Source organism: Ceratotherium simum, chromosome X (genome assembly GCF_057802395.1).
Source record: "Ceratotherium simum simum isolate JZ-2026a chromosome X, ASM5780239v1, whole genome shotgun sequence".
Classification (NCBI taxonomy): Eukaryota; Metazoa; Chordata; class Mammalia; order Perissodactyla; family Rhinocerotidae; genus Ceratotherium; species Ceratotherium simum.
Genome location: NC_141940.1, coordinates 15,379,463 through 15,397,187, shown reverse-complemented (window position 1 = coordinate 15,397,187; position 17,725 = coordinate 15,379,463). Strand labels below are relative to the sequence as shown.

At 37.9% G+C, this 17,725-nt stretch overlaps 1 long non-coding RNA gene across 2 annotated transcripts in view; it reads right to left on the bottom strand.

Moving 5' to 3' along the window:
* The window catches only part of LOC147911751 (uncharacterized), a 71,912-nt gene extending 58,795 nt beyond the window's left edge, over positions 1 to 13,117 (bottom strand). For both annotated transcript variants that reach the window (XR_015550389.1, XR_015550388.1), the window contains exons 1-2: positions 12,969 to 13,117; positions 11,711 to 11,792 (exon numbers count right to left, since the gene is read on the bottom strand). This is a non-coding gene — a long non-coding RNA (uncharacterized LOC147911751). The remainder of the gene's footprint in view (positions 1 to 11,710; positions 11,793 to 12,968) is intronic.
* Positions 13,118 to 17,725: the final 4,608 nt, after the last annotated feature.

Genomic DNA, 17,725 nt, shown 5'->3' with positions numbered 1-17,725 from the left:
AACTCAGATAGCAGCTTATACACCTGGCTTCCTGTGATACTCTTTCCATCACAGCTGTGAACAGCTTTTTGGACCTTTTGGCTGCCGTCCTTTTTCAGCTGAGAAGCTTCTCTTCTGTTTTATGCTACCACCACCTGCTGTCCTATTCCTACCATACAGAAACTCTTCTCCCTTTTTCCAAACAGAACTAATCTGACTGCAAGCCCATGATAGGAACATCTTTACGTGAGTTTAAGCAATGAGACAACAACTTTTTAAGGCTTCATTTTAAAATCAAACTTTTAAAAATAGAAATGTCTTGTTTTAAATGCCTCTAAATAAAGTACCTTTCTTTCTAGGCATGTGATGATGAATCTGAACATATTATTTTCACCATGGCAAGAGGAAACAATTGTATAGACAAATCTTTCATTTGTTTTTATTTAACAAACACTTATACACCATTTACTATGTTCCAGGCACTATTTTAAGTGCTCTACCAGTATAAATCTTATAATCCTCCTAACAACCCTGTGGAGTAGGTTCTATTATTATTCTCATTTTAGAGATGAGAGAAGCAAGACACAAAAAGGTCAAATAACATGTTCAAGGTCACTGTACTGGATTATATTAGTATTTAAAATATTAGGTGCTCCTCCTTGTTACTATCAGCCTTGGCCAAGTTACTTGTGGTGCCTCTTCCCCTCTCCATTTACATCCAACTTGGCCATGGAACTTGCTTTGTCCTATGACATGCGAACAGAAGTAAAATGTTCTGAACAAAAACCTTCAAGTTAGCTCAGCGTTCACCGTGTTCTTTTCTCTCTCATCCATGAGACCAACAGTGTTTGAGAGAGTTGCCGTTCCTTCATACTGGATCCGAGAATGAAGACAGATGGAGCAGAACTGAAGCTGACCCAGATAGTACACATTACATGACTAAGAATTAAACCTTTGCGATTATAAGCCACCAAAATCCTTGGGTTATTTGTTCATGCATTTGTCATCTTTGGCAGTGTAACAAACAGCCAACAGATCTCAGTGGCATTTAGTAATAAGCATTTATTTTGTACTTTCAAGTTGGCAGGTCAATGGGGCAGCCTTGCTCCATGTATCTCTTTCTAGGGCCTAGGATGGAAGGCCATCAGGTATCGGTGGCATGTTCTTCTCATGCAGTGGTAGAATCACAAGAGAGCAAGTCCGACTGTCTAAGCATATTCTAAACTGTTCTACTGGCATCATGTCTTCTAAAATCCTGTTGGATAAAGCAAGTCACATGACCAAGCTCAAAGTCAAGATGTAGGAAAGTATAATCTTCCCACCATAATGCAATGGCAAGTGCATGGGTGTATAATACCATTATTGATGTAATGAAAAATTGGAACCAATTATTTAATCTACCATGGTTACTAATTCATAACCTAACTAAGGTGAATGATATTGTCAACAACTGAAATTCAAATCCGAGCAGTCTGGCTTTACACATTTGTATCTGAAAAAATTTTTGAGATATAATTCACATACCATAAAATTCACCCTTTCACAGTGTACAATTCAGTGGTTTTTAGTATATTCACAGAGTTCTGCAACTATCACCACTGTCTGATTCTAGAACATTTTAATCACCCCCAAAAGAAACACCAAACCTTTAGCAGTCACTCTCCATTGCCTCCTACTTCCAGCCCCTTGAAACCACTTATCTCCGTTCTGTCTCTATGGATTTGCCTTTTCTAGAGAGTTCATATAAATAAAATCATACAACATGTGGCCTTTTGTGTCTGGCTTCTTTCACTCAGCATAACATTTTCAAGGTACAACCATGTTGTAGAATGTATCAGTACTTTATTTCTTTTTATGGCTGAATAATATTCCACTATATGTATATACCACATTTTGTTTATCTGTTCATCAGTTAGGTGGACTTTTGGGTTGTTTCCATTTCTGTTTCAATTCTCTTGAGTATATAACTAGGAGTGAAATTGCTGGGTCGTATGGTAGGTTATCTAATGAGTTGGCATACAACTATTCATAGTATTCCCTTATAATCCTTTTTATTTTGTAAAGCAGTAGTAATATATCCTCTTTCATTCCTGATTTTAGGAATTTGTCTCTTCTCACTTTTCTTCTTTGTCAGTATAGCTAAAGATTTGTCAACTTTGTTTATTTTTTTCAAAGAACCAACTTTCAGTGTTGTTGCTTTTCTCTATTGTTTTTCTGTTCTTAAATTCATTTACCGTAATCTTTATTATTGCGTTCCTTTTGCTTGCTTTGAGTTTGGTTTGCTCATCTTTTATAATTTCTTAAGGTGGAAGTTTAGGTTATTGATTTGAGAGTTTTTAAAAATATATATGTGCTACAACTATAAATTTCCCTCTTAGCACTACTACTGCTCCATCCCGTAAATTTTCGTATATTGTGTTTCATTTTCATTCGTCTGAAAGTATTTTCTAATCTCTCTTGCAATTTTTTCTCTGACCTATTGGTTATTTAGAAGTGTGTTCTTTAATTTCTACATACTTGTTATTGATTTTTAATTTTATTCCATCGTGGTCACAGTACATTTTATGATTTAAATCTTTTTAAATTTATTGTTTTATGGCCTAACCTATGGTATATTCTACAGAATCTTTCATGTGCACTTGAAAAGGATATATGTTCTGTCATTGTCACATGGAGTGTTCTATAGATTTACGTCAGTTCTAGTTTGTGTATAATGTTGCTCAAGTCTTCTATTTCCTTGTTGATCTCCTGTCTAGTTGTTCTATCCATGATTGAATGTGGGTATTGAAGTCTCCAAACATTATTATTGAATTGTATTTTTTGTTTGTAACATTTTTTTCTCCTATCTGATTTAAAGACAACTGCATAAAGTAATAATTATAAGTATATATTGATAGACACACAATGGATAAACTTATAATTTGTATGACAGTAACATCACAAAGGAGGAGGGAGGGAAAGATGATATGTACCATCAAAGTTTTTATGCACTATTGAAATTGAGTGGGTATTAATCTGAACTAGATTGTTATAGTAAAATTTTAATTACAATTCCCAGGGCAATCACTAAGAAAATAACTCAAAAAATGCCATAAAGTAAATGACATAGGTATTAAAATAGTAGATGAGGGCCAGCCCTGATGGCCTAGTGGCTAAAGTTTGGTGCGCTCCACTTCGGTGGCCCAGGTTCGGTTCCTGGGCACGGAACCACACCACTCATCTGTCAGTGGCCATGCTGTGGTGGCAGCTCATGTAAAAAAAAAAAAGAGGAAGATTGGCAAAAGATGTTAGCTCAGGGCAAATCTTCCCCAGCAAAATAAAATAAAATAACATAGTAGATGAGAAAATATCTATTTAACATAAAAGAAAACACTAATGGAGGAATAAATGAACAAAATAAAAGTAAAACATATAGAAAACAAATAGAAAAATGGCAGATGTATATCCCACCTTATTATACTAAATGTAAATCAATTAAACTAAATTATAGTTTATAATTATACTAATTGTACTAAATGTAAATCAAACACTCCAATTAAAAGGCAGAGGTTTGCAGAATCAATACAAAATGCATGATACAACTATATGCTGTTTATAAAAGACATATTTTAGATTCAAAGACACAAGTAAGTTGAAAGTAAAATGATAGAAAAAGATATACCATGAAAACAGTAAGCAGAAGAGAGCTGGAGTGGCTATACTAACACAACACAAAATAGAATTCAAGAGAAAAATCACTTCTACAAACAAAAATGACATTTTATAATGATAAAAGTGTCAATCATTCAAGAAAATATAACACTGATAAACATATATGCACTTAACAAGAGAGATAGAAAATACATGGGCAATTTTATTTTTTTAATAGACTATCTTTTGGGCCGGCCTCATGGCTTGGAGGTTAAGAGCGCGCGCTCTGCTGCTGGCGGCCCAGGTTCGGATTTCGGGCATGCACCGACGCACTGCTTCTCCAGCCATGCTGAGGCTGCGTCCCACATACAGCAACTAGAAGGACGTGCAACTATGACATACAACTATCTACTGGGGCTTTGGGGGAAAAATAAATAAATAAATATAATTATAAAAAAAATAGACTATCTTTGAAGCAGTTTTAGGTTCACAGCAAAATTGAGCAGAAAATATAGAGATTTCCCATAGAGCCTCTCCCCCTCCCACCCTCCACATGCACAACCTCCCCACTATCAACATCCCCCACCAGGGTGGTACATTTCTCACAATCAGTGAACTTACACTGATACATAGTCATCCAAAGTCCATAGTTTGTTGGGGTACGCTCATACATTCTATGGGTTTTGACAAATGTATAATGACATGTATCCACAATTATAGTATCATACAGAATATTTTCACTGCCCTAAAAATCCTCTGTGCTTTACCCATTTATCCCTTGCTCTGTCCCACCTAACCCCTGGCAACCATTGATCTTTTAACTGTCTCCGTAGTTTTGCCTTTTCCAGGATGTCATATACTTGAAATCATACAGTATGCAGCATTTTCAGATTGGTTTCTTTCACTTAGTAATATGCATTTAAGGTTCTTCCATGTCTTTTCGTGGCTTGAAAGCTCATTTCTTTTTAGCACTAAATAATATTCCACTGTATGGATGTACCACAGTTTATTTAATTATTCACTTCCTGAAGGACATCTTGGTTGCTTCCAAGTTTTGGCAATGATGAATAAAGCTGCTTTAAACATGCATGTGCAAGTTTTTATGTAGACATAAGTTTTCAACTCCTTTAGGTAAATGCTGAGCAGTGTGATTGCTATATCATATTGTAAAAGAATGTTTAGTTTTGTAGGAAACAACCAAACTGCCTTCCAAAATCGTTGTACCAGTTTACATTCCCACCAGCACTGAATGAACGTTCATGTTGCTCCACATCCTTGTCAGCATTTAGTGTTGTCAGTGTTCTGAATTTTGGCCATTCTGGTAGTTATGTAATGGTATCTCATTGTTGTTTTAATTTGCAATTCCCTAATGACCTAATTCTCTAATGTTGAGCATCTTTCCAGATGCTTATTTGCCATCTGGGTATCTTCTTTGGTGAGGTGTCTATTCAGATATTTTACCTATATTTTTAATTGGATTGTTCATTTTCTTATTGTTGAGTTTTAAGAGTTATTTGTAGCTCTGTTCATTTTTCTTCATTCTTTTTTCTTTCTGTTCCTCAGACTGGATAATCTGAAATGACTTAAGTTCCCTGGTTCTTCTGCCTAATCAAATGTGCTGATAAGCTCCTCTAGTGAATTTTTCATTACACTTATTCTTGTTTTTTTTTTTTTTTTTTTTTTTAAAGATTTTATTTATTTATTTTTCCCCAAAGCCCCAGTAGATAGTTGTGTGTCATAGCTGCACATCCTTCTAGTTGCTGTATGTGGGACGCGGCCTCAGCATGGCCGGAGAAGCAGCGCGTCGGTGCGAGCCCGGGATCCGAACCCGGGTCGCCAGCAGTGGAGCACGCTCACTTAACCACCAAGCCACGGGGCCGGCCCTATTCTTGCTTTTGATCTCTAGAATTTCCATTCAGTTCATTTTTTGTGTGTGTGTGAGGAAGATCAGCCCTGAGTTAACATTCATGCTAATCCTCCTCTTTTTGCTGAGGAAGACCGGCTCTGAGCTAACATCTATTGCCAATCCTCCTCCTTTTTTTTCTCCTCAAAGCCCCAGTAGATAGTTGTATGTCATAGTTGCACATCCTTCTAGTTGCTGTATGTGGCACGCGGCCTCAGCATGGCCGGAGAAGTGGTGTGTCGGTGCGCACCCGGGATCTGCACCCGGGCCGCCAGTAGCAGAGCGCATGCACTTAACCGCTAAGCCATGGGGCCGGCCCGGTTCATTTTTTATAATTTGTCCCTTTATTGATATTTAGTGAGACATCTTTCTCATACTTTAATTTTTTAGCCAGTTTCCTTTAGTTCTTACATAGATTTAAAATAGCTGATTTTAAGTCATTGTCTAGTAAATCCTATATCCAAACTTCCTCAAAGACAGTTTCTATTAATTATGTTTTTTCCTATGTATGGACCATAATTTCTTGTTTTTTAGATGCCGCATAATTTTTTGTTGCGAACTGGGCATTTTAAACAATATAATGTGACAACTCTGGAAATCTGATTCTCTCCCCTCCCAGAGTTTCTTGTTGTTCCTATTTGTTGTTGTAACATGTTTGTTTAGTGACCTTTCTGAATAAATTCTCTAAAGTCTATGTTCTTTTTTGTGTGTGGTCTCTGAAGTCTCTGCATCACTCAGGAGGGGTCTTATTGAAATGCTCCCTCTATAACCCCAAGTCCTACCACTAAATTTAGCCCATACAATTCAGCCTGATTTGTATTTAAGGGGGAGATTAGTAATGCATAGTGGTTAAGAAGAAGGGCTTGAAAGCCAGGCTGCCTGGGTTTAAAGTCTTGCTCTGGCATTTACTAACTGGTATCTGCCTCATAGAGTTACTGTGTCTATTAATAATGATATAATAAAAGTTAGGTACTTGAAATAGTGCCTGGCACAATACAAATGACACAGTCAACAAACATTAGCTATTATTGTTAGAAGTACTTTTTGTGTGTGTGTGTGAGGAAGTTCAGCCCTGTGCTAACATCTGCCAATTCTCCTCTTTTTTTTGCTGAGGAAGACTGGCCCTGGGCTAACATCCATGCCCATCTTCCTCCACTTTATATGGGACACCGCCACATCATGGCTTGCCAAGCGGTGCGTCAGTGTGCGCCTGGGATCTGACCAGGTGAACCCCGGCTGCCGCAGCAGAGCGTGCGCACTTAACTGCTTGTGCCACCAGGCCGGCCCCCTGTTAGAAGTATTTTTTTTTTTTGGTGACGAAGATTGGCCCTAGCTAACATCTGTTGCCAATCTTCCTCTTTTTTATATGTGGTACGTTGCCACAGTGTGTCTTGACGAGCAGTGTATCGGTTCGTGCCCGGGGTTCAAGCCTGTGAACCTCAGGCCGCTGAAGCGGAGCACGCAAACTTAACTGCTATACCACAGGGCCGGCCCTTATTATTAGAAGTATTGACATTGTTATATTTCCTCAGCAGGTCCTTTGTGCTTGATGTACTCTCTGCCTGCACTTTTCTTTTCCTAGGATTTCTTGTGGCTGGCTTCTTCTTGTCATTTGAGTCTCTGCTCAAATTTTACCTCCTCAGAGAGGCTCTCCTGACCACTCAATCTAATGAAACCTTCCTCCATCATTCTCCATTGCATTACTCGGTTTTGTTTTCTTCAGAGCATGTGTCACTCTTTGAAATTATTCTATCTGTTACTTCTTTATTGTGTGCTTGTTCAGTGCACCCCCAAATACAATGCTCTAGGAGGACAGGGATCATGTCTGCTTTTGGTTACTTTTCAGTGGATCCTTAGGGCCTAGAAAAGTTCCTGATGCATAATGGGGACTCCGTATGGATTTGGTGAATGGATTTCCTTTGCTCAGCCTTTACATAAAAAATAATAAAAGTTATAAAAAAGCGAGTTGAAGACCTAAATAAATGGAGCAAAATACTGTATTCAAGGATAAGAAGATATAATATCATAAAGATAAGAATTCCTTCTCCTAAATAATCTATAATTTAAATGGATTCCAAACATGGGTTTTTCATAGAACTCAACAAGCTAATCTAAAATCCATATTTAAGAATAACACACCAAGAATATTCACGATAATTTTGAAAAAGAGTGTGAAGGAGAAAATTGGAGAAGGATAGAACTGCAAGGAGAAATAGAGAAAGCCACAATTATGGTTAGAGATTTCAATAACCTTCTCTCAATAATTGATGTAATAAGTAAACAGTAAATCAGCAAGGATACAGTAGTTTGGAAATACACTATTAACTACCTTGACCAAATTGACATTTATATTATACTCTACCCAACAACAGCAGAATACGCACTCTTTTCATGTGTACATGGAACATTTACCAAGATATACCACATTCTAGGCCATAAAACAGATGTCAATAAATTTAGAAGGAGTGAAATAATACAAAGTCTGTTCTCTGACTCAATGGAATTGAAATGGAAACTATGTTACAGAAAGTTAACTGGAAAACCCCCAAATAGTTGGAAACCAAAAAAAAAAAAAAGAAAACAAAACAAAAAATCACTTCTAGATAACCAATACATCAAAGAAAATAATCCAAAAAATTACATAGTATTTTACACTGAATAAAAATGAAAATACAACATATCAGAATTTATGGGTTGTCCCTTAAAGCAACACTTAGAGGGAAATGTATAGTACTGAACACCTATATTAGAAAAGGAAGAAAGGTCTGAAATCGATGACCTCAATTTGCACCTTAAGAAACTAGAAAAAGTGCAAAGAAAACCCAAAGCAAGCAGAAGAAAGGAAAAAAAAACATCAGAGCAGAAATCAATGAAATAGAGAATAGAAAAACAATAGAGAAAATCAATGAAACCAAAAGCTGATTCATTGATAAGATCAATAAAATTGATGTCTTTATATAGATTGATCAGGAAAAAAGAACAAAGATATAAATTATCAATGTTAAGAATGAAAGAGGGGACATCATTACAAGTGGTATCCTGGAAGCCAAGTAGGAAGTGTGTCAAGGTAGGAAGAAGTGATCACCTGTGCCAAATGCTACTGCTAGGTCAAGAAACAGGATTCAAAAGTACCATTGGTGGAATTCACTTGTGAGCTTGATATAAGCAGTGTTGGCAGAGTAGTGGGGACAAAAGCCTGAGTGAATCAAGGTGAAAACAGAATGAAAGGAGAATTTGAGTCCCTTTGAGAAATTTTACTGCAGAAAAGAGTAGGGAAGTGGGAGTAGTATCTAGAAGAGGAAGTAGGGTCAAGAAAGAGTATACTTTTTAAGATGGGAGAAATAACAACATGACTGTACGCTAATGGGAATGACCCACTAGAGAGAGAAAATTTGATGATGCAGGAGGGAGAGGCGAGATTTGTTACACCCATGTGTTTGAGTATGCAAGGAAAGAAGAATCTGTTGTGTATGAGGAGACATTGTCCTTAGCCAGTAGCACAAATGGTTCATCCATTATAACTGGAGACAAGACCAAGTACAGGGGTATAGAAGCTGCAGGTAGGTGTGTATATAGAGTACTTGGAACTTGTAGATGATCGCTTCTGATTACTTCTATTTCCTCAAGGAAATAGGAAACAAGGTCATTAGGTGAGAATGAGGATGCGAGAAGAGGTATTAGAGGTTTGAGGAGAAAAGGGAAGACGTCTAAAGTCCCTTGCAGTTCTGACACTCTGTGATCTTCAATCACAGGATAAAATATAGAGAAGCCTTCACTTTTTTCCCCCCTGGAGGGAAAAGCATGTTCTTTCTATGCAAGAACATTAGTAAAAAACTGCATGGGATTATTTGTGATATCAAAAAAAATTAGAAATAACCTAAATATTCATTAGCTGCTAGAAAGGCTAAATAAATTATGACCTATCCACATTATATAGTATGCAGCAGATTAATAGAATAAGTAGATCTACACATGTCGACATGGAAAGATCTCCAAGGCTTGTAAGGAGATGGAGTAGATGTCCTCTTTACCTCTCATTGTTATTCTCTCCATTCCTCCCTTAAAGAATCCCTCAGCTTTGAATCTTGTAATCACACTAAACCCTCAGCGCCCCTCTTGTTGCTGTTGTTCCTGGACCCCCATGTTTTGCTGACATAAAGGGAGCGTCATTCTATGGTTGAATGCAAACACCAGAGAGCAGGTATTAGATCACTGTGTTTTCTTGGCAACCAAAAAGGCCCCAGAGCAGTGAAAAGAGGCAGGCTGATGAAAGAAATAATATTCTGTGATAATTGTTGCTAATACACAAAAGTCATACCTCTCAACCCATATTTCTGAGTATTTTAAAGTGCAGTATCCTCATAAAACAGAGTTAAGGCAGGGACACAGGAGAGTAAGTGATGGGGACCATAAAGGAAGCATTCTTTTCACACAGGAAGTTCTCTACTATGAGATTTTTACAGATGTCTTAACGTCTTATTGGATCAATTTACCTAAAGTAATAAAACACTATTTAATGGAAAAAGCATTGGTCATGTGAAGCTAATGTTGTTTTTATTGTTTTCTTTAAAAATGTTTCTAATATTCCTAGGTCAGTTATAGTTTGTGCTTCTGTCCTTCTTACCATTTAAAAGCATAAAAATGGTAAATAACTTTAAGAATCAAGAACTGTTTGCAAGCACTTAAAAAATATGAATGAAAATGTGATGAGGTGAACAATGAAGAAAAAGGAGGAGGGAAATGGAGGAGAAGGAGGAAGCAGAGAAAGAGACAGACAAAGAGGATGAAGAGGCAATGATAGGAATCTCTCCTTTAGAGAAAGAAGTCAACAGCAGAATCAGGGCTGGTAATATTACAACGTGGACTTCTGGAGTAATTTGCTTGCTTTCTTTTATAAGTTTATACTTTCTGTTTACACTGTGAAGGCTTTTTGAAGAATATGATTCTACTTCTAGCTTGTAAATTCCTTGAGAGCACAGGCCGTGTCTTATAGATCTTTGTATCTCACAGAGCATCTAGACAATTACTAGCCACAGTGGAGGTGCTCAATGAATATCTGGGGAAGCAAAGACTGCAGAGCTGAGGGATATTAAGTATTTTTAAAAGGAGCAAAAAATGTAGTTTAGTAAAATTCTTAAAAATGCATTTTTTCAAATATTATTTTAGGTTAATTTTGAATCCATACATTTCAAAGTAAATTTAATCTATATTTTTCCAAATCATTTATATTTTATTTATTTATATACTAACTTTTAAATTATTTTAATATGCACTGAAATTTTTATGGCTCATTAAAATTTTTACTTTTATGTTTCCCTAACTTTTCCTTTTGAAAATTTTAAAACTACAAAAAATTTTAAAGAATATAACCTTCAACCAAATTTATCAGTTGTTAATACTTTGCTAAATTTATTTTCTAGAACTATTAAATGGCAAAAAGTTTCTTTTGGAGCCACTTCAATAATACAAAGAATGCTGAAACATTTTTGTAGAAAGCAGAAAGGGTATTTCCCTAACTCTGATGATGAAGTCGAACCTCAAACATTTAAGACTTTGATGAAGGAGATGGCCAGACATTTTAGTTCACAACTTTAAATCAACCTGCGACAACCATAATTAAAACAGTTCTTCTTTAACATTCACGTAAAGCATGGATATATTTTTTAATTAAAACATGGATTTTTTGTTATAAATCTATGAATAATTTTCATTAATAGGTGTAACATATATATTTGTCTTTTAATTGGTGGTATATATTTAGTTTGTTTTTTTTAAGATAAATATATGATTTAGCACAGAACCTGGCACAAAAGCATTCCATGTTCTTTTTATTTTATCTATGTTATAGAGGAGAGTTAACTTTGTAAATCTAGAATTAAGTATGACATTTGTACTCTGCATGTCAAGGTTGAATTCTAGGCTAGGTAATAAACATTTGAAACCACAGTATATATGTCCTGGGAATTAACCAAACATTTGAGCTAGTTTCCTGCAATGTGGTTGCATTGCTAGTTTTTCTTTCAATAACATAAGATTAAAATTTAGAACTTCACAATTTGTCTCAGTTCAATTTTGGTGCCCCAATTTTTCATATGCAAATAAGGATAGAATCATTATCTATCGTATATATCAGTTTTAAGGAATACAAACATTTACTTAGCTCTTCCACAGTTCACAAAGTATTTCCACTAACATTACCTCATTTGTTCTTCACAATATTCTTATGAATAAGCTACGGGATTGTAGAGGGATATGTAGAGGGATCTGGAAATGTTTCACCCTGTGAACAAATCAAAGAATCAGACCTTTTTCAGAAGGGTAGATTCAGAAAGATGGAAATTCTTCACATATGCTAAATGCTGCCTTGAAGAAGAGGATGCATATTTATTATATTGCTTCCAGGACAGGACTAAAACTAGTAGGTGAAAAATCATAGTAATAATAACAAAGACAAATTTCAATATATATGATGTGCTGGGTACTTATAATTAGCACTTTATATACATTCTTTCATTTAACAATGGAAAAGATATTATACCCATTTTACAGACGAGGACACTGAAGCTTTGAGAGGTTAGGTAACTTGCCTAAGGGCATACAAATGATCGGTGGTGGTGCAGGAGTTTGAATATGTATCTGACTCCAGAGCCAATGACCTCATCCTCCATGCTATGCTTTCTTTTCATCCTCCATGCTATACTTATACTTATCTGCCTATACATGGGAAATGGAGTTACCTGAAGGAGTCATTGCAGAATACTTTAGGGGTGAACTTAGAACTCTTGAAGGTGTTAACTAGCAATGTTTGCCATGAAAACTAATTCTGAACTAGGTGTTGGCTCCAATTGAACACTAGAACTGAGTGGGGAGAACGTGGGGCATTCTGAGCATTCTGGAAAAAAGCATTGACATTTGTCATGGAAAAGAACAAGAGGTAGTGGCTGAACAGTTCCTAGAGAACAGGAAGGCAAGATGGCACCCAAAATCCACATGGGTAAAGAGCAAAGAGAAGCTAAGTACCACCATCCATCTAGTTGCTCAAACCCAAACCTATCAGTTATCTTTGATTTGTTCCTCTTTTTGCACTTAACCTCCTTCAATCTGGTTCACCAGGAGGTCCCATCAACTCTACCTCCAACATATTTACTAAATCCCTCCATTTCTCTCCATCACCACCATCCTAGTCTAGGTCCTCCTCATCTCCCACCTGAATGACTGCAGTAGCCTCTAGCTGGTCTTGCTGACTCCAACCTTTACTCCTACAGTCTACTCTCAACAAGAAGCCAGAGTGATCTTGTGAAAATGAAAACCAGATCACGTCACTCCTCTGCTCAAAATATTTCAGGGGTTCCTCACCGGTCTTAGGATAAAGACAAATTCCTTCCCAAGACCTATGAAGTCCCCACCTGGATTGGCCCCCATCTGCCTCCCCAGCCTCCTTTCACCCCACACTCACCTTTGCTCTCTCCATGCTCCAGGCAATGTAGAGTAGTGGTTAGGAGCATGGACTCGAGTCACACTGCCTGGACTTGGATTCTGGAGCGACCACTTAGTAACTCTTGACCTTGGGCAACTTCAGGTTTCTGTTCCTCAATTTCTCACATCTGTAAAATGGAAATAATAATAGTACCTAGCTCATAGATACTAACTGGCCTAATTGAGAGAATTAAGTGAGTTTGCATATGAAAAGTTCTTCAAATAGTTCCTGGAACATAGTGAGCATTATTATTATAATGCACAGCTCAGAGTTGCCTCAAGGCATTTGCTCTTGCTGTTCTTCCTGCCTGGAATGTTCTTATCCCAGGTCTTCACTAGGCAAGCACCTTCTCTTCCTTAAGACTTCAGCACAAATACCATCGCAAAAAGCACCTCTGACTTCCTCCACCCCAGCCCAGTCAACTTGATTACAATACCTGGTTTTGTGGCCTTCATGGCACTCATCACAATTTGTTAAATGAATGAATAAATGTACCTGTCTTCTTAGGGACTATATCAGAATGTAGTTACAAGGGGAATTGGAGCCTTGTAAGGTTCTTTGCAACCTTTACTGGGATTAAAGGATCAGAAACCTCTGTTTTAGAAATCTATTTTATGCTGCTTGTTTATTCTATAATTGTTTCCTTTTTATTTCCCCTTAGTGATTAGTAAAGTTTTCTTGGAAAATGTCAGCTTTCCCAGCTGTGCTAAGGGCAAACACAGAAGGCATTTTTGTACCTAACTGGACCCAAGTCAGGGGGACTAGGAAGGAGGAGCATGAGAGTGGCAAGGGGAATCCAAGGGCGAGACCCCCAGGATAGTGAGGAAGAAGCAGGGAAGAACTGAGGGCACAGCTACAGCCTAGTGATGCTTCCTGGGGGAACTGTCACTTTGCAGGTGGTTGTTTTAATAAGGAAGGCTGAGCCCTTACCACCCCCATCTGTCACAGCTGTGGAACAGGAGTCCTGCAACGAAGGGAGATCTTCACACATTGCTTAGTGCACAGTAGGCATGCAGTAACTGATCAGAGCTCACACTTATTACTTGCCTACTGTGTGCCAGGCACTGTGATAAGCTCTGAGCATGCATTATCTTATTTAATCCTCACATGGATCTTTTGAGGGTCATTTTATAAAGGAGGAAACTGAGGTTCAGGGAAGTTAAATGACTTCCCCAAGGTCACATAACTAGTATATAGGATTTAAACTCAAGTCTACACTCTTAATAGCCTCCCTATTTAATGAATAATGAATCTAATGTCCTTGCTGACTATAAGATTGTATGTTTTACAAAGCTCAACCAAAAAAGAAAACAATTTGTCTCAAAATCAAACATGACACTGTAGAATAGCGGTTCTAAACCACGGACGATTTTGGCCCCAAGGGGACATTTGGCAATTTCCGGAGACATTTTTCACTGTCACAACTTGGGTGTGGGGGCTGCTACTGGTATCTAGTGGATAGAGGCCAAGGATGCTGCTAAACATCCTGGAATGTACAGGACAGCTTTCCACAACCGAGAACTATACAGTCCAAAATGTCAATAGTGATAAGGTTGAAAAACCCTGCTGTAGAAAGAATGTTTAAGACAAAAAAGGAAATACGTTTCATTGGAAGAATGTATTAGGAAGAATGGAACAGTTCTAAGTGTCACTTTTTGTTTTCCTTTCATGATGGACTAGTCCAAAAATTAAACATAAAGTATGCCTTTTGCAGTTTATCAATGCAGGTCAAAATCAGCTAGCTCCTCTGAAAGTTATTCTCCAATTAGAATGAAGCAAAATGTTGAATTACAGAACTGACCACCCATGATTTTGTCCACCAACACATTCTTTGCTCCTTTAATTCACATTAATCCAGGGTGGCACATAGGGTTCAAAAATCTGAGCGCATGGCTCTGGGCCAGTCCTGACCTCTCGCTGCCATCTTACAGAGATAGCTTCTCCAATAGCCCTCGGACACTGTGGTCCTAGTTACATGAATGGTAGCTTCAATTTTGATTAAAATTCTTCAGCCACGGTCATATTTCCTTTCGTCTTTGTGGTGATCCCGTGTGAAATAAATGAATGCGTCAGCACACACAAGAGCGAGGAGATGGGACTCTGACAATTCTAAGCTATTCACAAAGTTTTTCCATAATTGTGAATTCAGGGCACAGTTTCGATGCCCAGAAACAAATGGTTTGCAGAAACTCATCTTAGCACTCTTTTTTTCCAAAAGGTTGACGATAACTATTGCTTTGTTAAACTTTATGAATTACATTTCAAAAGAGAAAATACCACTCTAATCCACTTTCTATTGATGACAGCAAGATTAACTGTTGCCTCAAACTCATGTCCCTCCCACAATGACTAACAAAGTATTTGTGTGTGCTGCCCAGGGATCCACCCGCTCATTAAAAAGACCCATGTTGCAAATACCAATCTGGAAACCTTCTATTGGCTTCTAGAACAAATACAAATAAGCAGATTATGTCGTTTATCCCCTGTCTCTTTGTATCTGTAGTTAGATGTGTGGAATAGAATGTGATGAAATAGATTTTAAGGAAATAGTAACATAGAGAAATTTTGCTGCTGAGTAAAATACTTGTTTTAAAAGCACCAATAAAAAGATCTGCCAGGGGCTGGGAGAAATAGGGAGTAATGATTTACTGGGTACAGGGTTTTATTTTGGGTTGATGAACATATTTTTTTGTTTGGTTTGGTTTGAGTTTGGGTTTTTTTAGTAGGTGTTTTAGTATGATTGAATTAGGATTGGATTTAGTAATGAGAATAAGTTAAGTTTTTAAAAAAAACTTACTATCTTAAAGTGTACAGTTCAGTGGTATTAAGTACATTCATATTATTGTGCGACCATCATCACCATCCTTGATGAACATATTTTGTAACTAGATGGTGGTGGTTGCACAACACTGTAAATGTACTAAATACCACTGAACTCTTCATTTTAAAATGGTTAATTTTATGTTATGTAAATTGCATCTCAATTTTTTAAAATGTACATATGTGGCTATTGAAATATGTGGTTCCATAATGTACATGCAACATGGTGTTCACAGGGTTAACCCGCATCTCCATCATCACAAAACGCCTCCTGCATGTTTGCATACTTAAGGTGCTTATCCATACTATAATTTCCTCCCCCTTTCTGATATAACAGGATTTAAGCTAATAAAGGTAACGAAATTACCAAGAAATATAATCCAAGAATATTAAAAATATGTCACTGAATTTTCAATTATTGGTGAACCTAACTACTGAGAATGCAAGATGTGTCCTGAATGTTTAAGTCAATTCCAGCGCTTCAGCTCTGTAATGAACAGCAGTAGGTCTTTCACTCACTGAGACCAGTATGATTTTTTTTCCTTCCTTGCATGTCTATTTCGGCTGAAAGAGAAAGAGAAAAACAATACTCTATGAACCAAGAGGCCTTTCTATTTATTGTCGATCACTTCTGAGTTGCTTCAGACAACTGGCTTTTTGTCCAGGTGTCTTGTTTATCTCTCCCCGTGTTATGGCGATAACCCAACCATTGTGAAATCCCCATCTGCAAAGCCGGGTGGGAAACTAACACACCATTACCACATTCCTCTAGGGTCCCTTTTTAAAGACTTCAGCAGAAATAGATAAATCCCCCCACCCTTTCCAAGGCCAACATAACTCAAGGCAGCGAGTTTAGACAAAAATTTCATTTACGGTCGGTTCCCTGAACCCTTTCCCCTTCCCCCAAAGGCCAATTTATCTCCTAGGGTGTTTGGTATTTCCAGACATGTCTCTAAGTTGAGAGATAGAAATAAATTGTTTTATATACACATAACACAGAGTCAGAAAAGTAGAAAGTAACTCAGTGGGCCAGTGCTAAAATCTTGGCGAGAGAGATGCAGACGTGCACGCGTGCGCACACACACGAGCGCGTGCAGCTAATCTATAAAGCCTGGTGCCTTCCCTCAGGCTGGTTGTTTCTACTCTCTCTTTTCTGCCTGGTTACACGTGTTGGGGGAGGGGACCAGAGGCAAAGTTCGCAGTGCTTTCTTTCTTTCCTCAGCAACCCCGGCAAGGAGCTCCGGACTTCCCCTCCCCTCTCCTCCCTTCATCCCAGGAATGCCCCCCTGCATTTTCCCTCAGCTAAATCCTCCATCCTCCCCTAAATCTGATTGACGCCACCATCGAGTTAGTTCCTTGGAAGAAGTCATCTTGCTATTAAGTGTGAGCCAGTCCACACCGGGGCGGGGGGGAGCGGGGGCTGTAATGACACCTCACACCAAACAAAAACGACGATTATTAGATTGTATTTAATTTTTAATGAATTATCTAGAGAAATAAGGCTATTTTCGTTTCCATTGGACCCCTTTCCTTTCCGTGGGCATCTCTTGCCCGCGCGGACCGTCCTCACCTCCCCGGAGCCTCGCAGCTCTAAGGCGAGCAAGGAGTCCCCAGATAACTATTTAGTATAAACAAACTGTGCGGCTTTAATGGAATTACCTCAGCCTGCCAGTAAATAATTTATAGTAGGCAGTAAATAAAATATGGTTCTATGTCTTTAAAAGAGTTGTCAAGTGGAAAACACCCACCAGAGGGACGTAAACCCCGAAGATTGCCACGCTTAAAGACGCCGGTTGGGATCTAGAGCTGGGTAAAAGACAACATGTTTTCATACCCTTGAAGGAAGGCGTTGGTGCTGCCAGAGCCAGAGCCTGCGGTTCTCAGGGAAGGTTCCCGCGGGGAGAAGGGAAGAGACA